Here is a 24,121-nt window from a genome sequence, read left to right as displayed (position 1 = left end):
GCTTGGACACGTCTGACCCATCATGTTTCTACCGTGAAGCAATTGTTTGCATGACTGTGTTTCGGTTTGAAGGGTGGGATATGGCAGTGAATTTACAGGGCACAGAGGAATAACACCTAAGTCCTCAGGAATGGCAACGCATGGGGATATCATGGGCGAAACAGTATACTTTGTTATGTCCATGGTACTGCTCATGTCTGTAGACGACGGTTATCACTTTCCATCAGGTGGGCCGTCAGTTTGTTTGCCATTCTAAGTTGTTTAAAAAAAAGATAGCCAATTTTTAACCCGTTTTGATAATTCTTTCTCTCAATAAATAGGGTTAATACCCATGTTAGTCCAATGTTAACTTTGTCACGATCGAAGATATAGATATAGATTATATTTTCATGTATACAATTTAAAAAAAAAATATGGCCATATTTGTTCTGTTATTAACTAATTTTTACCTGCAACTTTGTAAGTACATCCTGAATAGAATCCGTTATATGGTCCGTTTGAATGGGATAAAAAATTATCTGTCCATTTTCCATGCCAAATAGTACGTGTACAAGTATACCAAATTACATGATGATTAGATGAACACTAAAAGCAACAAAAGGTAAAAAGATTTTTCATCACCATCTTATTAGCCGTTACCTGTTCACTGCTGAACATAGGCCTTCCCTATAAGGAGGGTTTTACCAGTAATTCCCACGCATGGCAAGTGGGTTGGCAAGAAGAAACTTTTATATTCTTAATATTATTAAGGATTGTTACTATTAATTTATTGCACATGTAAAACATTGTGGAGTACACTGTAAATTTTATCAATTGTTACTATTATCAATTTTAAATAAAAGTTTTATAGACGTGACACGCGTTTTATTGAGAGATTACCAAAAGGGGCAGAGACCACAATTTTTTTTAATGCACAGTAGAAAGGTTAAAATTATTTTTTATTCGACATAAATGAATACAGTTATACATAAAGGTGGTACGGTATTGCAATTTTTTACAGTAATAATATGAAACAATAACAATTTTATTATAGTTACAAATATATTTATCTATTTACTTAAGAACAACCAACAAGACATACATTTATATCTACCTAAAATACACAATACTATGGTTACATTATAAAATGCTGCCTTAAAGGACGTCACAGCAACCGTAATCATATTATATTTAACTATAAGGATAAAAAATTGGGGGGAAAGGGATTGTTAGCAATGGAGTTTTGACAGCCCCATTACTAGCAGTATGCTCTGTTAAGTTGACCTCTATGAGGTTCTCCTTGGAAACCATCGTGAACAATTCTTGTTGAATTCGTTACGATGAGCTAACTTACCTGCTTCATCCGCTGGTGTATACCGATAGCGCGGGTGGGGTTGCCATTCCATTATCACCCATTAAATAAGGATGAACAATAATAAAAACTATAGTACTAGGTATACAATAAATAGACTACAGTAATATACTAGATTTGTACATTTATAATCTATACATATGTGCAATGTGTATCATTGCCATGCTGTTAAGCTGATTAAACGAAACTATAAAATTTATACAAAATGGATCTGAATTTGTTAAAGGTCGTGTTAATATAAATATATATAATATAAATGACTAATATTATCTTTTTATTTAAAGTTTAATCGAACATAAAATAATTAATTGACTTATATTTTTTTTTATACAGACAAAGATGCATTCACAACTAGTTTCTGTTAACCAATCGCTGTCATAAAATTGTACCAAGAAATGGACAGGTCTAATCGATTCGTAAGTCGATACCGCGGCTCGGCGCGATAATCGACTGGAAATCGACACGCATTTATTAGTATATCGAAGTGCATACAAACAATTGGCGAGAATACAAACATATCGTATATATGCTACACACTACAAGTTTAGATGAAAGAAGAATTACGAAAGAGATTTATCGAGCAAGAATGAATGGAGATGTCGGTAGGGGCCGCCCTAGACGGACGTACGTCGACCAAATAGGCGACGTGCTGAAGAAGGACCAAATTAAAAGTACCCGTAACCGGCGAGCGTGTATGAAAAGATTGATGAATGTGGAAGAAGCGAAAGAGGTTTGTTTGAATCGAAGCATTTGGCGTTACATTGTTTCTGCCTACCCTAATGGGAGACAGGCGTGATAGATATGTATGTATGTATGTATGTACTACAAGTTTAGCTTATAACTTGAGGCATTTTCCAATAGGGTCTAGACTACACACTAGGGAGAGGGGGGGAAGGTTTGTTAATAATAGAATTAGAGACTTGCTAGTAGCCTGTCAGGTCGACCTCCACGCGGTTCCCGCTACAAACAAACGCGATAAAGTCATGATACGCTTACTGGCCTGAGTTTTACCTCACTGAACATCCTTCACTGGTACCTCATCAGTGTATACTATACCGTAAGCGAGTCATCCCAATAAAAGTAATTCCTATCAGATTCAGCAAACGGAAATACACAATTTTCAACATAGTACGTGTATTTTAATTAGGGATGGATAATACACCAGTAATATCTATATATTTCAGTTAAAATATCTATTTACTGGCCATTCAACGAATATGTTAAACATCTGTTATTCAATATTAAATGTCAAAATGAGGAACCCGATCGAAATTAATATAGATATCTCAATATATACCGGTACGAGCGTTATATTATATCGTTTATAAAGTGTTATACTGTTAAAATGTTTCTAATTAAAGCTATTGTTTTTATTTAAATTACAGTGTTTTGATTTGTAATCGTTTGATATGGGGTTCAATGAAATAAAAAGTAATTGGTGGGCGTTTCGTTAACTAAAAAGTTTAGGTACCCCTGCTGTACACCATTAAACAGACCATAAGTGTTTGTGGTAAGTGTAAAAAAATATATTTTAACATAACAAAATTTGTAATTCAATTTGACAATATAACTAAATGATAACAGCAAGTATTTGCTTTTACATCAATGGATCGTTGATAAAATATAGTTGTTTTTGATGTTAGTTAGTAATCTAATCAATTCTAATTTCTTTATTAGATTAATTCAAGGGGGAATGCGTAGACACCCAAACAGATAAAATTGTATGTAGACTTTCATCCGTGACTTCGTATGAGTGTCCGGGATATATTTATTATTTTTTTTACAACGCAGAGGGCAAACAAGCATGTGGCTCACCTGATGGTAAGTGACTACCGCCGCCCATGGTTAGCCACAACACCAAAGGCATTGCAGGTGTGCTGCCGGCCTTTTAAAAAGGAATATGCTCTTTTCTTGAAGGTTATGATGTAATATCGGTTCGGAAATACTGCTGCTGGAAGTTGATTCCAAAGGATGGTTGTGCGTAGAAAATGGTTTGAAAAACGCACAGTGGAAGACCGCCACTCGTCCTGATGGTTGGCATGAAACTTTAGTTTATGGCGGGATGCACGGTGGTGAAAATCAGCAGCAGGTATCAATCCGAACAATTCCTCAGAGTACTCTTCATGATAAATTCGGTAGAAGATGCAAAGAGATGCAATATCTTTGCGCAGTTTCAGTGGGTCGAGTCGGATAGTAAGGCGCTGATTATCAATAATTCGAGCCGCCTGACTTTGAATGCGGTCTAACGGAAGGAGTTGGTACTGAGGCGCTCCTGCCTATCGGTGAGTACAGTATTCCATATGCTGCCTGACTTGAACTTTATACAATTTCAGGCGGTGTTCCGGCATGAAATAATACAACTTTTTAAAAAGGTCTGGAACTAAATTCTTAAACTATATGGAATAAGAAAACAAGCTGCAACTTGCAACAATTTCATCGACAATCGATTGACCGATCTAATCGATTCGTAAGCCAATATCGAGGCAAGGCACGATAATCGTTCGACATTCATTACTGTCATGAAACGACAGTGCACGGCGACAATGCAAACATAATAATATGCAATATTCAAATATGGAAGATATGTACTATGTATGAATAGAGGCTTTTGGTCCTATATATTTTAATTTAGAACAACAAACTTACTGATGACCCACCTGATAGAAAACTCATGAACAAGAATCATGGGCATCACAGAATATACTGTGACGTCTTTAATACACCTCACGTATTGTCACTGCTGAATAGTATGGTGTTTTTTTTGTACCCTGTCATTCCACTGTCATATCCCACCCAGACCCACTTGATAAAAATAAAACAGCATCATGGGCATAATACTGCTCATGTCCATAGGCGACGATTACTGCTACTTTCCATCAGGTGGGCCGACAGCTTGTTGTTTGCCATTCTAAGTTACATAAAAAATAAACTGGTTATTAAACATAATAAAATTAGATAATATTGATAATTTTTTTTTAATTATTTTATTTATTCATAAACAAAAATTTGTATTTGAATGTCATATTAGATACAATAATTTCATACAGTACATAAAATATGAATTAAATTAAGCAAATTAAAACATTTTACAATTTTATAGGGGTTTAAATTATTTCATGCACGATTACCAAGAAGTAGCGACGTATTTTATTCGATAACGTAATAATTCATATAAACTGTCAAATATCCACAAGGATATTATTTAAATAGATTGGGCGCCTATTTTTAGCAATTCAAATTATTAAGTAAATGGCTATACAATATTTCACTATTTTAATTAAGTAAGAAAAAAATATTTATTTTACATAAATAAAATAAACGACAACATTGGAGCCAATGCTATAAAATAAACTTGTTCCTTCATTTTATTTTGTCTGAATCTTTAAAAATTAATTAATTTTATTTATAATATTGTCCTTTTTAATAACGTAAACATGAAAATGAGTAATTATTTGTTACATCTTGGTTCCTTAATGATTTATGAAAACCTATCATTATGAAATTTGGTATACAGATATTCACCTGTGGAACTCACTACCGAAAGGTACTATTCGGTGTGCTCAAACTCCTACTAGTTTCAAAACCTCAGTTAAGTCTTACTACCTCTCCCTTTAGTACAATTTTTCTGTGTTCTTTCTTTATTTTCCTCCTTAATTCTTTCCTGCTGTATGTGTGCTGTTAAGTATGTGTATGTTTATGTATATATTTGTTTAAAAGTCGATTGCTTGGGTATCTCTGTTCCATTCGTGTTTCAACCGTCAAGCAGTTATGTTTGCATGGCTGTGTTTCAGTTTGAAGGGTGGAATATGGCGTGAATTTACAGGGTACAGAGGAATAAAATCTGAGTCCTCAGGAATGGCAACGCATTAGGGGTATCATGGGTGAAATAGTATACTCTATTATGTCCATGGTACTGCTCAAGTCTATAGGCGACGATTACCACTTTCCATCAGGTGGGCCGTCAGCTTGTTTGCCATTCTAAGTTGTATAAAATATATATATATATATATATATATATATATATATATATATATATATATATATATATATATATATATATATATATATATATATATATGTAGATATTACCTTATATATAATGGTGCACCACCTACCCTTTGTCTTTTTTTCTCAATGTCAAAAGGTTGTCTGGAAGAAATTACTCAGCAATAAGGCTGCCTTTTGTATCACTTGTCATAAAAATTTACTGTACTTGTTATTTTTATCAATGGTGCAATAAAGTGCAAATAAATAAATAAAATTTATGGGATACAGTAGGACCCCATTGTCCTCAACAACAAAAATCGCTAGTGACGTCAACGTGACGGGGATAAAATATAGCCATCTACATTTGATCCCGGTCACGTTGACGTCACTAGCTTTTTTGATTCCACAAAAGTGGTAAACAAGCATACAACTTGGCTAATGGTAAACGCTCACTGTAGCCTTAAGACGCCTGCAGCACTAGGGGGGCGATGCCGACCCTGAAGAAACCTTAATACACCCTTTTTGAAGAATCCAATACTGTAGTCACTAGGGAAAACCTCAGTAAAATCTCGTTATGAATAAAAGTACTAACTATATAATCCGGGAAAAAACTATAAAAGGATTTGCCTTTTCGAGGTTTAAATTCTCCGAAGTACGTAAAATAGGAATATAACTCGGAGCTCTAAACAGACAGTAAAACAGTAAATGGCAATATCTTGGGCCCGGTGTAATGGGATCCTGGTTACCTATCAAGTTTATGGTGGTTTTTACGATTGCTATGTGAAACCATGCTTCGTGGGGTGTGGCCGACTTTCCGTTGCGTGCTTTGTTTTAGGACCTAGCTTGGAATTCAATTGTCATACTTACGAGTACCAAGTTATTTTCTGGACTAAAGACACTACTTTTAAACCGACTTTAAAAAAGAAGGAGGTATTCAATTAGATTTTTTTAAACGTCGTTTATAAACTGATTTGTTAAATTTTTATTACAAAGAATAGTTATCATGCTTTTAAAATCTTTATGTAGCAGAATCTTAGAGCATGTTAATATATAAAAATATCATGTCACGGTGTTTATTCACATCACTGCACGAAAACTGGTCGTGGCAATTTAAAAAAAAGTAACTCTTAATAAGAAAAAAATTTGTAAAGGTGTACGAGTGCCTTTAGCTCCAAGTTGAGAGAGGAGAACGTACGTCGGATCCACTAGTTTTCTTTATGGGTGAAAATGAAATGGCAACCCCGCCTGCGCTATCGGTACACACTGACGGGACACCAGTGAGAGATGATAGGCCAGGATGAAAACAGGTCAGTCAACTGTCAATCAACTGTCAACTGTCAGTCATCAATTCCGGGTCAGCTAGTTAGATATTTTTCGGATACTTTTTTTTTAAGGATGAAAACTGGCAAAACCTCCCCAAGGGGGTGACCTATACTCAGCAGTGGACAGTTAACTGATATGATGATGATGATTAACCCCGGTAGCACAGGGGATCACGTGGTTGTTCTTTAGCACCGCTTATCCTCATAACTAGCAAAAAAACCGAACAAATAGTATTATTAGTACAGTTTTCGTTAAGTGGGCGTCCATCTCGATTGCCACTCCTAATTCACATTTTTATAGGCACTCAATTAATTCATAATTTACATAAATCCAATTAACTTTAAAGCAACGCGATCATATAAAATTTTAACAAATAAATAGTGATCACAATAATTTATTTATTTTTTATAACACGGGGCAAACGAACTTGCGGCTCACCTGATGGTAAGTGACTACTGCAAACAAAGCAACAGCAAAGGCATTGCAGTTGTGCTGCCGGCTTTTTAAAAAGGTTATGCTCTTTTCTTGAAGGTTATGATATGGCATCGGTTCAGAAACACTCCTGCTGGAAGTTGATTCCAAAGAGTGGTTTATGTGGAATTGTTAAAATTTTGGTAAATATTAGTCACAACACTAGTTATGTTCAGAATTACTTGGACAACATAAACTATACTTGCTACAACATAAAATCTATGTTTAATTTCAATAAAACAGAATTTAAACGCCATGAATTGAGATTGTAATCAAATAGTTTAGGTAGAATCTATGGCAGAATAATTAAGCCATAAAAATTCCCACCGTAACGAGTTACGAATACAAATAAAGGCGTACAGTATTGGGCCGTTTAAAATAGTATCTCTGGGTAATTTCTGTTTAATGGTCTTCAATTTGTCTGTCCAAAATAAATGGATTTTTTTTATAGCGACGTGACTGAATTGTTGTACGAATTGGTGTTAAATTTAGCAAAATTACTAAGTACCTACTAGGTACCAGAGATGATACACTTTATGCAAAGGTCGTCTGCTTATGAACAAAGATATCTCTGTCCCGTTCGTGTTTTACACCAATTTATGGGGAAGGCCTATGTTTAGCAGTGGACAATTAACGCCGGATATGATGAAGCTAGCTGAAGAGGCAGTTGGCTGGTCACATAATTCGAATAACCAACAACCGATGGGAAAGTTTCTTGAGTAGCAATCCTGTACGGGTTAACGCTGTATGGGACGACCCCTACTAAATGAAGTGATAACCTCAAATGCATTGCAGGGCGTCGGTGGATGCAGGTGGCTCAGGATTGTTCCTTATGGAAGTCTATGACGGAGTCCTATGTTCAGCAGTAGACAGATAATGACTGAGATGATGATGATGCCATTATTCATAATTTTAAATTGATATAGTTTTTTACTTTGCTGAATTTTTTTTTTTTTTTTTTTTACAACACAGGGGGCAAACGAGCATGCGGCTCACCTGATGGTAAGTGACTACCGCCGCCCATGATCACCCACAACACCAGCGGCATTGCAGGTGTGCTGCCGGCCTTTTAAAAAGGAATATACTCTTTTCTTGAAGGTTATGTTGTCGTATCGGTTCGGAAATACTGCTGCTGGAAGTTGATTCCAAAGAATGGTTGTGCGTGGAAGAAAGTGCCTTGAAAAACGCACGGTGGAAGACCGCCACTCGTCCAGATGATTGGGATGAAACTTTAGTTTGTGGCGGGTTGTACGGTGGTGAAAATCAGCAGCAGGTATCAATCCGAACAATTCCTCAGAACACTCCCCATGATAAATTCGGTAGAAGATGCACAGAGATGCAACATCTCTGCGCAGTTTCAGTGGGTCGAGTCGGACAGTAAGGCGTTGACTATCGATAATTCGAGCCGCCCGACTTTGAATGCGGTCTAACGGAAGGAGTTGGTACTGTGGCGCTCCTGCCCACAGGTGAGAACAGTATTCCATATGCGGCCTGACTTGGGCTTTATATAATTTCAGGCGGTGTTCTGGCATGAAATATCGTCTCACCCTATTGAGTACTCCTAACTTTTTGGAAGCTATCTTAGCCTTCTCCTCCAGATGACCGCAAAACTGGACGTCGCAAGATATATCAACGCCCAGAATTCCTAGACTCGACTTTTTATCAAGGGAAGTGCCCTGAAAGTGAGGAGATACGACAAACGGCGTCTTTTTTGCGGTAAACGCGCAGACTTGTGTCTTTTTGGGGTTAAATTGGACAAGATTTTGTTCACCCCAGATCGAAACTTGATGGAGTGAAGTTTCGATTTCAGACACAAGTCTATTCCGGCACTCATCGGTATGTGCCCGCGAGATCTTTGCATGACCGGTATATAATGTATCTCCTGTACTGTCGTCTGCATAGCAATGAATATTACTTATCTGTAACATATCATTGATATGCAGAAGAAACAGAGTCGGAGATAGTACACAGCCTTGCGGAACACCAGCATTCAAAGGTTTTAAATCAGAGCATGCTCCGTCGACTACGACCTTAATGCTACGTTCCTTGAGAAAACTGGCGACCCAAATGCACAGTCTCGCAGGCAACCCAAATGAAGGTAGCTTTGAAAGCAGCGCTCTATGCCACACCCGATCAAAGGCCTTCGCGATATCCAGACTAACTGCTAAGGCCTCTCCCTTACTCTCGATTGCCACTGCCCATCGGTGTGTTAAGTAAGCTAAAAGATCACCAGCCGAACGTCCCTGTCGAAAGCCGTACTGGCGATCACAGATCAGCTGGTGCTCTTCTAGGTACCGGAGCAGTTGACGGTTAATGATGGATTCCATAACCTTCGAGAATAAGGAAGTGATAGCTATGGGCCTATAGTTAGCTGGATCTGAGCGATCTCCCTTTTTAGGGATCGGATGCACCAGAGCAGTCTTCCAAAACTTTGGGACTATGCCCGATGAGTAGCTAAGCCGAAAAAGACGCGTAAGAACCGGAGCCAACTCTGGTGCGCACGTCCTAAGCACAATTGGAGGAATACCATCGGGCCCACTCGACTTATGGATTTCGAGGGAGAAAAGTGCTCTACGCACTGAGCTATGCGTGAATTTAATGTCAGGCATAGAGCTCCTACAACACGTGATGGTCGGTGGTGATTTCATCCCGTCATCCAATGTCGAGTTTGACGCAAAGATGGATCCAAGAAGATCGGCCTTTTCCTTAGCGTTCTGGGCCAACGAGTCATCCTCCCTGCGCAATGGTGGAAAAGATGACTTACAGAAATTCCCTTGTGCAGCTTTGGCAAGAGACCAGAAAGCTCGAGTCCCAGAGGGCAAACTAGCCAATCTCTTGCCAATTCTACTAATATGCTCTGACTTCGCTGTGGCTATAACTCTTTTGAAAGACCTAGAGGCAGAGTTATACTTCTTTTTGAGAGCACTGGTGTTAGGATCTCGCGACGCCACACCTTTAGCCCAGGTTAGGAAGCACTCCTGTTTCAGACGAGATGCTGTTCTACAAGAGGCTCCATACCAGGGCTGGGATTTCCCGCCGACGGGCACCACAGAGTTAGGAATAAATAATTCCATTCCCTGAAGCACCACATCAGCAATGGAATCGGCAATGGCGTCAGGATCATCCAGTGTGAAGCAAACCCGCCTCCATGGGTAAGATGCGAAAAAATCCGCATCTCATCCCAGTCCGCTGACCTGTAGTGCCAGACACGACGTCTACCCGTGGAACGTGGTGGAATCGGACTCATGAGAGGCACCTCGCTCCGTACCAGACTGTGATCCGACGATCCAAGCGGAGCTTCGACGGAAATCACATAGTTGTCTGGGTGGGTGGTCAGCAGAAGGTCCAACAGTGAAGGTGAATGGTCCAACACATCAGGTATTCGCGTAGGCGAGGAAACAAGCTGCGTCAGACCATAAGCCAAAGCAAAGTCATGAACAGATCTTCCCGCATAGTCGGTTGTACGTGAACCAAGCCATTCGGTATGGTGGGCATTAAAATCGCCAAGAATCACGACTTCAGCGGAAGGAATCTGTTCGAGCAGGGAATCTGTAGCCATTTGGACGTGCTCAATGAGTTGGTCGGTTTCGATGTTACCGCTGTGGGACCTGTATAGGCATGCATAGACGCGAGGATGGTCATTGCAGTCTACGCGCAGCCATAAAATAGACAGGTCCGTACCTTCAAGAGTTCCAAGGCGGCGACAGCAGATATCCTCTCTGACATACGCGCATACACCGGCACGCGAAACAAAACAATGTTCAAGTTTATAGCCCGGGTACGTCAGGTATGAAGTTTCGTTTGGAGAGGATATCTGTGTCTCCGTTAGAAAGAGCAATGCCGGCCGCGCCGTTTCTAGGTGGTGGTGGACAGCGTTTAGGTTAGAATGTAATCCCCTGATATTGCAGAAGCTCACATTGAGCGAAGGGGATGCCGTAGAAATCTTGCTCCGTTTGCCCTTGGTTCCAAAGAGCGGAATTTTGCCCCCCCCCCCAGAATACGCAGGGCAGCCCGAGCGTGGTTGCTCGAGAGAGGATTCTCCAGCAACATGGTTACTGGTACCTCCCTGGGGTATGCTATTTTTTTTTAATTCCACTGCCATGGTTGCGTGTTGTAAGATAGGGGGACGGGGTTGGGGAAAGGATTTTAGGAATAGGAAAGGGATGGGTGTGGGATGGGTATGGGATGGGCCTCCGGACTCCCTCACTCACCGTACGGAATGTGATCGCACTGAAAGTGCAACCACTTAGCGTCGGTATTCTGTGAGGGTGTGGTACTTCCCCGGTCGAGCCGGCCCATTCATGCTGCAATACCATATGGTATTACAGCGTGGCTCTACCACCTAAAAATGGTCTCGACGTAGAATAGGTCACACCTTCCGTTCCCGTCAGTGTTGTAAGAGCCGACTAAGGGAAGGCAAAAGATGAGCAATAGCGTCCCTCTTTAAACATGTCCAAAACCTAACTGCGATTGCCGATCCGCCTGCCAAGCGTGGCAATTACTAGCAACCCCCCCCCCCAAGAGGAAGGTTCAGCAGTGGATTAATTAATTGGATGGATTAATTAAAGGATCAGCCTTTATGATAATGATAGTTCATCATCTTGTATTCTTACATATAGAAATGTCGATGATTGCTCTATACGAGAAATCCGTAAGGCTTATAGTTTATCCAGTATTGTATCTTATACTGAATGTATATAAAGTAAGCAATGCAACCATACCCTCGATACTCGATACGGATCTCAAAATACCGTATTCTCACATTACCAGCAACTTGTACAAGGCTTAATGTGGTACAGATTTACGCAAATGGCCACCTAGCCCACCCCAGAGTTGTTTTCCATGCAAATACATTCGGATATGCAGCTAATAGGCCGTGCTAAAACTAGCCGATTTAAATTATGCTTATTTTCATTGGCCATGTGTAAATTAGTGTAGTCTCCTAGAACAGGCAGAGAAACTTTTTAATACCATCAGGTTTTTTAATAGATGAAAATGTGTCGTTGGAATATGCTGGTGTAGTACCAGTGAAGGATGAGAAGTGTTTTTTATTAAAAAAAGAAATACTGTAACCCCGGCCCCATAGCTTACGTCGGAGGGGTACTAATGAAGGATAGGTGACGAATTCATCAGGAATTTATTTAAATATCATCTGCTATGGTGTCCTCTAAACCGATTTTTTTTTTATTCTAAATTGGCATATTTAAATATCCTTTATTGTAAAATAAAAAAAAAAAGTTCTTCCTTTATACTTTTTTTGTATGTTATATTTACGTAATATTTTGTCCAACTTAATACGATTTTGACAATTACGTATACTTGTGGATATATAAGTAAATTTGTGACCACCATATCAATTTTGTAAAGATAAAAGCCGTCATTTTTTGTAGAGAATATTTATTTATTTTAATTATTTTCAAACTTACTTGCAACATACAAATGAGTCGAATTCTTTATCTGCTATCTGTGTACAAGTAATGTAATTTTATCTGTATATTATAGTATTAATAACAAAAAAAAATGTTATGTCTTTCGACTACTAGAAAGATAAGATTTTGTGCATTAACGGCAAATGTTCGGATAAGATCGCAATTGCGTTAATAATCTGACAGCGTCATGACAGTACAGTACAGTACATCTATTACCAATAATAAGTATTGTACCTACTTTATAATCTATGATGTTTTGACAAATTCCATGTCACAGTGAGAAACATGAGAAACGTAAATCAGATCTCGTGTGTAATATTCGATAGGAGACCATTATGACGATAATTTATTTGAATTGTAGAAACAAAACACATACACTTGCTGAAAATTGCCGTGATTGTATGGCAATTTCTATTTATCTAATTTATAATATGTTTTTCAATTATAATTTTCAATGATAATCAATAATTTCTTTTTATATAAAAACAACGATGTATATATTAGTACTTTATCCAAAGATACAGCAAACTATAACCATTCATTATTAACTTAATAAACTTGCCTTGATACTACAAAGGTTATTTATTGTAAACGCACTAAATCCTACCGAAAATATACGCACTAAATCCTACCGAAAATATTATCTGTACTTAATGATGGTTTAATTGCTAATACTATAATTTTTTAACATATATTTAAGTACTTCAAATAGAAACTTAGTCGGAATTTATTATTTCATTGCACTTCAATTAAGGCGAAAAATTTACACGTAAAAGTAAATACAGTTACGTCATCTATTTAAATAATATCATTTCATCCATCGTATATTCTGTGAATATTTTTATTTTTTATGCACATCATAACACCATTTTTTATTATTTAATAAAATGGTGCGTTTAATCATAAACAGTAGATTACAAAATATTTTACAGAACATAACTCTTCACAAATACGCAGCGTCATCACGAATTGCATGCAGACAAAGCCGCGAGTAGTAATTTATGTTCGTAAAATACCAATCCAATACAGGTAACATACATTATCCAGCCAGCATCAAATTCTAAATTCAAATGCGTAAACAACTCGAGCTGTATGCCACATCTTTCGTCGCGTCATGTCGCCCCTTGTGACCGCGACATTAAAAAAAAAGTCGACAACACGTGTTTCTTTTTTTAATAAGAAAGCATTTACACAGGCGTGCATTTAGTGTCGTGTTTCAAATTCGTCACATTCCTTTTAGTAATCGTTGTTGATTTATTCTGAACCTTGCGCCTTCCGTTTAGAGGTCACATGTGTTGCGTTTCAGATCGGTCATTGTAGCCCTAATTTCGTAAGAAATCGGTAGCACTATCGTATTACTAGAGCGGTCACGTTGATTTATTATTTTAAAATTATTTGACTAGTAAAATTATTTTATAAATAGGGCAGTAGATTGTTGATGTCGATTTTAAGTGGACTTTATACGATTCGTATTGCATATAACATTTGTAAAATGTTGGTATTATTATGTTCTTATATAGTGACAAATATGATTAGGTAGCGACATTTCTTCAATTATTTAAATCGATAAAAGATAAATTACATATTAGCAATAACAATATATTTAATAAACAATATATCTATTTTTTAATTTTTGTGTTGAGAGAGAAATAACACGAAGTATCAGTCTCTTTCGTCCTCAAGATAAGAAAACACTAAAGGTACAAAGGACCATAGTGTTCAAAAAGAAATACCATAAACTGACCCCCTTATTCATAAAAATGTCAATCCTGTCATAAATCAATTGTAGCTATTGAATTGTTTTGTCTCTTTCTTTTGTACTAAATTTTCAGTATGAATGTAAGTGACAAAACAATGTAACAGATAAAGTAGGTTTGTAGGAGGATTTAGTTTTCATGAATAGAGTTTAGTATATACAAAGCTAAACACACTCTATATCTTGAGCAAATAAAAAAACGTCACTACAAAATTAATTCATGAAAAAAAAAATTAAAAACATTTTAATATGTAAGCAACTAAGCATTTGGGAATTTAAAATTATTATTATTTAGGTATTTGAGATGTGAGATCGAATCGAGTGGTCGAAAGGTATTTTTTAATTATTAAAAAAAAAAAGATCAATTCATTCCACGAAGTACAAGTACTAAAAATACAATAGACTATTAACAAAACCAGAATTAAAGCGCCGTGTGTTATACTAAAATGTGTTAATAAGTAGTTACAATTCAAACGGGCAAACTCGAGCGAACTTCATCACGTCGGACATTTATTTACATAGTTAAGTGCGAGTTTATAATGACGATGATTTAATTAAACTGTATCGGACTTGGCCGTCACGCTCCGTGCCACAGTAGCTTGTTGGAATTATGTTGGATGTGTGAGAGAACGCCTATATTGTTTTAAAGCGAATTTCAAAAAGAGAAGGTTCTTAATTCTCCTGTATTTTATGAATGTATGTGTGTGTGTGAGCGCGCGCGTGTGTGCGTGCGTGCGTGCGTGCGTGCATGCGTGCGTGTATGCGAGCGTGTGTACGTGCAACACGCATGTGTTGCGCGATAAATTTCTAGGATTTTGACTGCCGTTATGCTTGTTCCATATTAATTTCATTACGACTGAAACGTTTTTTTTTTTATACGTATAATCTTAAATTTTAAAAGATCTCAATTATATAGAGATTAAACACACTGACTTACATTGCAAATCACAAATTCCTCGTGCAAGCGCAATACAAATATTTGTATTCAAGACTATATTTGTTCTGAACATTTTTTATAGACTATAAATACTATATAACTATTTAAAAAATATTTGTGTTTGTCTATCTGTAACTATAGTACAAAGTAAGCTTAGTTTGTGACTTGAAGTCGCTGTAAAAGTAAGCAACTGGGCACATTATAGGAATTCAATTTAATTCGCCTTGCCTTACCTTTACATAGTTACTTGTAAACTTAATACAAAAAGACTGTACTCAAACTTGACGAACTTTTATAATCGATCATTTATAACAGCATGCAATTAACTCGAATAAACATTCTTAAATGGCCATAAAAAGTAACGTATTGAATTAATCGTTTGTCGAACAAGTGACCTGCGGATGGTCGCGCATAATTCACTCACAGCACCTTTGTTCATTAAGAGAATTAAGGTGAAATACATTATTCATGGCGTCTAATGATGTAGGCACTAGATCAATAACAGGCGGACATAGTTGCGTACCAGTTATGTTTTTAATTGCCCGTTAAAACATCTTCCCTCGGTACTAAGAGGTGTAGAAAAAAAAATACCTCCAACAGTGAACGGTATTCGCCACACTGTGAGGGGCCGCCTTCGCTATTGGTGGTCAAATGCATCGATTATCATCATACAAAGTTGAGAAACCTAGCAGTAAGAAAAACAGGAAAAAATAACAACATTTAAAAAAGAAAAAAAAACAGTTCTTGTTTAAAGAGACCTTTAAGTTTTCTTCAAAGCCAGTAATACGCACGTGACAACCCTGGTGTAATAGACAAGACAACCATTTGAATAAAAACAAAAAAAAAAAACAAAAAAAAAAAACAAAAATATAAAATAAATTAAACAACATATATATGTGGCCAGATTTAAATTTACATTTTTTTTTACAACACAAGGGCCAAACGAGCATGTGGCTCACCTGATGGTAAGTGACTACCACCGCCCATGATCACCCGCAACACCAAAGGCATTGTAGGTGTGCTGCCGGCCTTTACATATAGCTACAAAGAAGTTGCAATAGCCTGATGGTCACCGTTATTATATATTATATATAAAAAATCAATTTAATATAAAAAAAAAATATTCTACCCAATTCTTACTTAGTTTAATTGTGACATCTTAGCACCTTAACGACTTAACTAGTTACTATCAAATTTAATATACTCGTATTATATGGGGTGGAGAAGAATATAGTTCAGCCTTTTTTTATTAATGGACGACAATAAAATGGTAACTCCGCCTGCGCTATCGGTATACACTGGCGGGGCACCAGTGAGGGATGATAAGTGAGAATGAAGCAGGTCAGCTAGGTTATTTAAACAATTAAATAAATATATGTAAATTCAGTAGTTAATAATTGCATGCCATTTGATGTGGCGAAACATAATGGACATCTTGTAAACTAGACAAATGCAACATCTTGTCTACAATGTTTCTGGCACATAAATTTTATTTCATTTAGTATGAGGCAACAAATAAAAAAAAATACAACCGAATTAAGAACCTAATTTTTTTGAAGCCGGTTGATAAGAATTACTAATTGCTATGTGTATAAATAACTCCATATTAATTAACGCTAGCTGAAGTTATCTACTATATTTTTTGTATGAATTCTATATGTCCTTACTAGTCCACTCCCCTTGTCATATTTTCTTCACGTTGTCAAGTACAGTAACGGTTTAACCTTACTCGACTGCTAAAAAGAAGGATAATGCTTTTCTCATATTTGTATTGTATGTTTGATGCGATTTGGAAACGAGATTCGTCTTATTAGAAGTATTGATATAATAATTTTAAAAATTTGACAAACTTACTGCTTCTTACAAAATTAGCACGGGAGATTTCGCACTCGACAGCAAAAGAATCACCAAAATCGTCGTTTTTAACTTTGTGCCTAAAAATAAATTAATTGAATGAGACTTCTATGAATGAATGAAGATAGGAAACGATGGAAAGGACAATTTATTGGAGGGAACATTAGTTGTATGATCTGCTTAACTCATCTTGAAGGTTAACATATAAACCAATATGTTAATTCAAAATAGGTTTATATTTATATTTTGAAATAATAAATGGGAATCTGTGATCAGATAAGAGCACGCAGTCCGTTTAAATTCAAATGTATTTTCTTCGGTAACCATTTTTTTTTTCTATAATGACACGACATATAAATAGAAAACTATTATTAGAATTAGAACAAAAGGTAATAAATATTAATGCCAGCAAGGCAAGAGAAACAAAGCCATGTTTTTTTACCATCTTTTATCCTTTCATGTGATCCGTTAGTGTAACTATAGTTTTTCTGTGCTGCATTCAGGTACCGACTATATTCATATTTCTTTATTAACCAATGTAACAGATTTCGTCACGCAATGGCAAGTCAATATTTACATTATAATTTTTAAATTTCTAAAATAAATAATAACAATAATAACTACATTTGAAATATAAAATAAAAATAACATTATAAATTAATTACATTAGGTACCTATATGTCAATATAATGGTAACTACATGCCAATAATAATGATTACAGGTTTTAAATTTGTAATTGTCACCCTTTTTTTTATTTAAAAATAAATAAATAATAATATGTCATAATTTACTATTGGCATTTGGGTATTCCGTCACGTTGTAAAAAGGATATTGCTTAAAACATGTCTCTATTTTATTTTAAAATTTATTTCTGACAATTATGTTTTTTTTTTTTTGGGTTAATTTATTATACATTTTTATTTTTAGATGAATTATTCATATCTACAGATTCTTTAAATATTAACTGAATAAAATTTGAACATATTTATAAAACGCTGAACCCTCAATCCTGCACGCACTTGATTGGTTGTTTGTAAAAAAGATTTTATGTTTTTCTTTAAGTTGAATTTCTATTGCAACTTCACTGAAGCGACTGACTGGAACATAGTCTAAACTGTTGTACCAACTTTTCCCGATGGCAAATCAATTGCGTTTCTCTTCACGCTAGTCTGCGTGAGGTACAAACCGTTTCTTTATACGTCGACTCGACACATTACAGCCGATGAATATTTACCTCTCCATGTGAGGTGGCAGAGTTATTTTAATTTGAAAACGTTTACTGCGTTTACACTTCTAACTAGTGCGTGGAATGGAACGCGTTTTAATGGTAGGAAAGTAAATGAGCAGGCATTATTATATGTACCAATGTGAATCACGGGACTCTCCTCGTATGTGGAAATTCTTTTAGGGGTAATAAGGGAACGGTAACCCCATCTGCACTAGCGGTGTACGCTGGTGGGGCACTAGTGGGGATGATAAGTGAGGATGAAAACAGGTTAGTTGGGTCATTGTGATGAATTCGTCCGGAATTAAAAACGATAGTTTAAAAGGGGGGTGAAGTGGTCGACTTGACAGAGTATATTCCTAGCGATGGATTTAAATGTCCCCATTATTAACAATTGCATTCCCCTCCGTATGTGGATGTCAACTTCGAGTATTCCTTGATTTATACATACTATGTTTTGTACGCTTTGTCGTCACTTATTAAGACCTGAAGACAAAAAGTAGAACTTGTAACTTAGTAAAAATATAATTTCTCATACATTTTATTTTTTATACTAGATATTTTCTACGAGCCCGCTCGTGTGATAGTGTATAAAGTATTGTATGTATTATCTTAAAATATAATTTACTTGTGTACTACATTTAATTCCAATCCGTTTGGCTGTTTAGGCGTAACTGTCCATCAGGTGGGCCGTCAGCTTGTTTGCCATTCTAAGTTGTAAAAAAAAACTAAATAACAAACATATAAATAACAAATATTAGTTTAAAAGAAAAGGACAAAAGTCTTCAATATCTAAATAGGTTTATGAGAGGTTTGAAGTTTTTATGAATAACAGGGTACGACGCGTGCGCAACTAGTTAACCCATAAACAAAACGATACTCGCATTTAGTAATGCATTTATGATTAGTTCACTAAATAGATAACAATGGCGCTGACGTCTGGAGCGGCGCCAACAATTGGTATCATTACTTTACCGGTGATCGGGTATTTCATTTCGTCGACTACATACACAAAATATGGCTGTCGATTTACTTTCATTTACTTTAAAACTATTTGAAAATTTGTTTCTTTTATAATTCTTAGACAAAATTTGAGAAAAAAATATGTTCAATATCATTAGAGATCCATCCAAACTCCAGAGGGAGACTTTGTACAAAAGTCGTTTGTTTGGGTACCTCAGTCCCATTCGTGTTTCAACCGCAGAGTAGTTGTGTTTGCATGGCTGTGTTTCGGTTTGAAGGATGGGATATGGCGTGAATATACAGGGTACAGAGGAATAACACCTGATTCCTCAGGAATGGTAACGCATGGGGGGTATCATGGGCGAAACAGTATAGTCTGTTATGTCCATGGTACTGCTCATGTCTATAGGCGACGGTTACCACTTTCTATCAGGTGGGCCGTCAGCTTGTTTGCCATTCTATGTTGTATAAAAAAAAATAACTACCACTTTGATTATCAGCAAAACTCAACAAAAAACAACACATTAGCAACAATTTTGAAAAAATACTTCAGCCTACGAAAAAATATCTTTAGAAACATTTCATTACGATGTGTTAAAAATAAATTTAGCCATTCTAAAATTAGACTTCATGTACGTGTAAAGTACGTTCAAATAAACCGGTTTTTATTCTTATGTAAGAATAAAAACCGGTTTTTTTAATTCATGTGAATTAAAAAACAACTCCCAATGTATGAATAATATTGAAATGCTTATTTAACTTCAATTACGTACCTTGGATAATTTGCTTTATTTTAATACATTACATAAATCTTAATAAAATTCTCGTGTCACGGTGTTTGTTACCAAACTCCTCCGAAACGGCTTTACCGATTTTCATGAAATTTTGTGTGCATATTCGGTAGGTCTGAGAATCGGCCAACATCTATTTTTTATACCCCTTAATGATAAGGGTGACCCACCCCTAATTTTTTTTTTATTTTTATGTAAATATCATTTAGCATTGAAAAATACATAAAACTTTAAATTTTCACCCTTTTACGATCAACCCCTGTTTTTTAAGCGCGATTTTTATATTCCGCAATAGGGTTTCAAGATGGCAATCGAATATAATTTTCATGTATAGTTTATAATTACAATTTGCTTTAATTATATCTTTTTTCTTAATTTAAATTAATCATCAACCCTCACCGGTCGATAATTAATCAACTACCAATCGATCAGTTACATTACGGAGTAGGGATGAGGACGAAGCCGACCTCCTTTCCTATTTTCTAGAAATAATGTATTTGGCAAAACAACGTTTGCGGGGTCAGCTAGTATACATATAAATGTTAATAGAGATTTAAAAGAGTAACTGTTGAGTCACTTGCGGGCTCTTCTCAACAGATAACAACTTTCCTAATTCTGCATTCATAAAAAAATAACGATTTAAATGTGCTTGTAAACAAGTCTGTTTGAAAAAAATATGGTTTGAATTTTAATAATAATCACAATTACTATAAGTTGAGTTGCGGTGTTTAAATAATATACACATACATATATATAGTAGAATACGTACTAAACTCTTTTAACTAATTTTTTATAAGCACCAAATATTTTTTTCCCAAGTTTTAAACTTAATACAAAAATGGAATATTCTATTTCAATTGTATTTACAATTTTTCATACTTTCATGATACGTTTCCTTTATTTTCACAAGTTTTTCTTGTCTTTATTCTCTTTTAGTATTGTTTCTATAATCCTTATTAATATTTCTTTTTTTTTTCAAAGAAAATCTCATTCTTATGATTTTTTTTTAATAAATACAATTTTCTATCGATAAATATAACCTACTAAGTCATTGAAATAATTTCGATTGAAAAGTGACTCAATAAAGGAAAAATAATGATAAAACTTATAACATCAGCAAAATGGTGTATATTATATTACGCTAATTGCGTAATATAATATATATGTAAATAGCATATAAGTAATTAATTCGTGTTTCTACCGTAAAGCAGTTGTGTTTGCAGGGTTGTGTTTCGATTTGAAGGGTGGCATACAGCAGTGAGTTTAAAGGGTACAAAGCAATAACAACTTACTCCTGAAGAATGGCATAGCATCATGGGCGAAACAGATAAGAAATGAAAGGAATAAAAACCATTTTACTTATCAGTATTTAAAATTTTACACTGTATTCTATTTCTATACGACGGCATGTGTCACCGTCTTAAAACAACACACTAATATTACAGTTGATAGCAATTAATAATATGAAGTAGCTTAATTGTACGGTCAGCATGAAATTTTTATGGAAAATTCAACTAAATTAAACTTTATTGCACTACAGTAAGAGTCAATTTTTAATTTGTCGAAAAAGAATAGAGCTACTTTTGATGCGATTATACTCGCGCCGTATCGGTGCAAATTATTTATTACAGACGCCTTCTGGCCACTGTTTTTTTTTTTCTTTTTATGAGAAGCTACGAGGTCTGTAATAAAATAAACCACCTATTTAGATATCATTTGTAGATGTCACTACCTTGAGATATTTATTTTATCGTAATCAATTTTTAGAAAAAATAATGACTTTAAAATGTCATTTATATTGATTACAAAAACTTTCATTACTTCATAATCATGCTATCGCTGTATGTCCGTCCCTATGTACGCTTAAATCTTTAAAAGTACGCAACGGATTTTGAAGCGGATTTTTAAATAGAGTGATTCAAGGGGAAGGTTGACATGTATAATACATGCATAATATTGTAGAGAAACACTGATAAATTTAGAGGTTTCTAATGTGATGTCGTAAATAAACACATTTTTTGCGTTTACAATGCAAACGCTGGCTGAACCCCACGAGATAAATCAAAATAATGTACTACAGTATTGTACACCTTAAAAAAGTCAACAAAAAAATCTGAGATGGTACGTGTCTATCTCTTAAGGATAACCCACAATAACCATTTTTTATCCTTTACATTTTACGGGAAAAAATGGCTTAGTTAAGAAGTGATTTTAAGCAATACAGCATTAATTTTTTTACCAATTAAGTCTTAAATACATTGTCCATTTAATATAGATCAATATAGTCCTTTACAGCATGTAATTTAAATGAATATTTCCGAAGATATTACAGATTTAAAATGCAGAAGCATAGCGGTGCGGCGGTACTGGCCCGACCGGCGGCGCGTGCCTATATAATAGCGCGTCAAAGACCGCACTTCGCCCTATAGCACTTTATAATGTTTGTTTTGTCTAATAACAAAAAAGCTGTAAATGTTATTTATAAGGACATTCTATAGTAGGGAGGTATATTTAGTATCAGCATTGCACCCGTGCGAAGCCGGGGCGGGTCACTAGTAAATAATATTTTAGGAATACAAATATTGAAATACCATTAAATGTCATCTTCAAATATTTTTTTTATATCTATAAATATACAGAGATATAATATATTTCAATGATGAGTTATATATGTATTTTGGATTTGAATCTCAATTTCATACCTCCAACCTTTTTTCAAATCATTACTCATCAACCGAGACAATGGCAAAAATACAAAGACAGGACAAGTAACGCCCTTGTAGAAAAAAGTGAAGAAAAAAGTTGGCGCTCAACTTTCATAGAATAAAATTCCGTATGGGCGACGGACTTTTACTTCATTCAATTTTCAACTTTACTTTCTGGACGCGTAAGTCGTATATCCATTTTTTTATTTGTACACTTTTTCTTCAGTTAGTTTTTTGGATGCAGCATGGAATCGTCGCTGAGTTTTCTAGGAAATCCTCATTACAACGTGGACCGAACGAAATTTATTATGCTACGGTCGATCTGACTTGTTCTATTTATGACTAACGATCCGGCCTGACTTCGCATGGGTAGATAGAATTTTCAAAAATAATATATAGTTTATTTTAGTGGCGGATATTTTAGCTTACTACAGGTGAAAGAATTTTTAAAAACTTTTATATAATTTATGAGTTCATCCATTATAAACAAACAAATATTCCCTCTTTATAATATTAGTATAAATATAAATGAGTTTAATTAGTAGGTATTTCAAATATTTGAATTCGGATGCATAACATTCAAGTTTGCAAGCACAGAAGTAAAATAAGAAGTGTCAATAAAAAAAAACTACTTTTGTATCATATACTATGTATGAGAATGGTCAAGCATCATCTATCCTTATACTAATTATTTTATGTCAGCATATATTTTCCTAGAGGGGAAAGGGATTGTTAGTAATGGAAACCCCATTACTAACAATCCCTTTCCCCCCTTAGAACAGATATTGCATTTTACCCTATCAGGTTGACCTCCACTTGAATCCACCTAGAAACTATCATTGTTGATTCTTGTGGAACTCGTCACGATGGACTAACTGATCTGCTTTCATCCTCGCCTATCATCTCTCACTGATGCTCTGCCGGCGTATACCATTCCATTATCAGCAATTAAAAGACATATGTTTGCTTCTTCTCCACTCCCATTCTGGCTGGGGGGAAAGGGATTTTTAGTAATGCGGACTACCAATCCCATTGCTAGCAATATACCCTGTCAGGTCAACCTCGACGTGGTCCCCCCCTGGAAACCATCCTGCTGAATTTCAGGTATATTCATGACGATGGGTTATTTATACCTATTTTTTCATTCTCACTTATCATCCCTCACTGGTGCTCCACTAGTGTATACAGTTAACGCAGGCAGGGTTACCATTCCATCATCAACCATTAAAAAAACAACTCCCATTCTGGCCATTTCATCTTTGACACAGTCGATCCATGCTTCATCAGGTCTTGCTTTATAACAATCCAAATTAACACTGCTCTTTTTA

At 35.6% G+C, this 24,121-nt stretch overlaps 1 protein-coding gene across 8 annotated transcripts in view; it reads right to left on the bottom strand.

Annotated features, from left to right (window-relative positions):
- Positions 1 to 24,121, bottom strand: part of LOC113519401 (protein pangolin, isoforms A/H/I/S) — a 210,285-nt gene that overhangs the window by 178,009 nt on the left and 8,155 nt on the right. Inside the window, exon 1 of one of the 8 annotated variants that reach the window (XM_052897014.1) lies at positions 17,109 to 17,757. The exons of the other annotated variants lie outside the window; for them this stretch is intronic. The gene's annotated coding sequence lies outside the window, so the exon portion shown is untranslated. Of the gene's footprint in view, positions 1 to 17,108; positions 17,758 to 24,121 lie in introns of those variants that run through there. 8 annotated transcript variants of the gene reach the window in all.

The sequence above is a fragment of the Galleria mellonella genome, unplaced genomic scaffold (assembly GCF_026898425.1).
Source record: "Galleria mellonella isolate WM207_F2 unplaced genomic scaffold, CSIRO_AGI_GalMel_v1 utg352, whole genome shotgun sequence".
NCBI classification, from domain to species: Eukaryota; Metazoa; Arthropoda; class Insecta; order Lepidoptera; family Pyralidae; genus Galleria; species Galleria mellonella.
The sequence above is the reverse complement of the archived record's forward strand: the minus strand, read 5'-3'. Positions and strand labels throughout refer to the sequence as shown.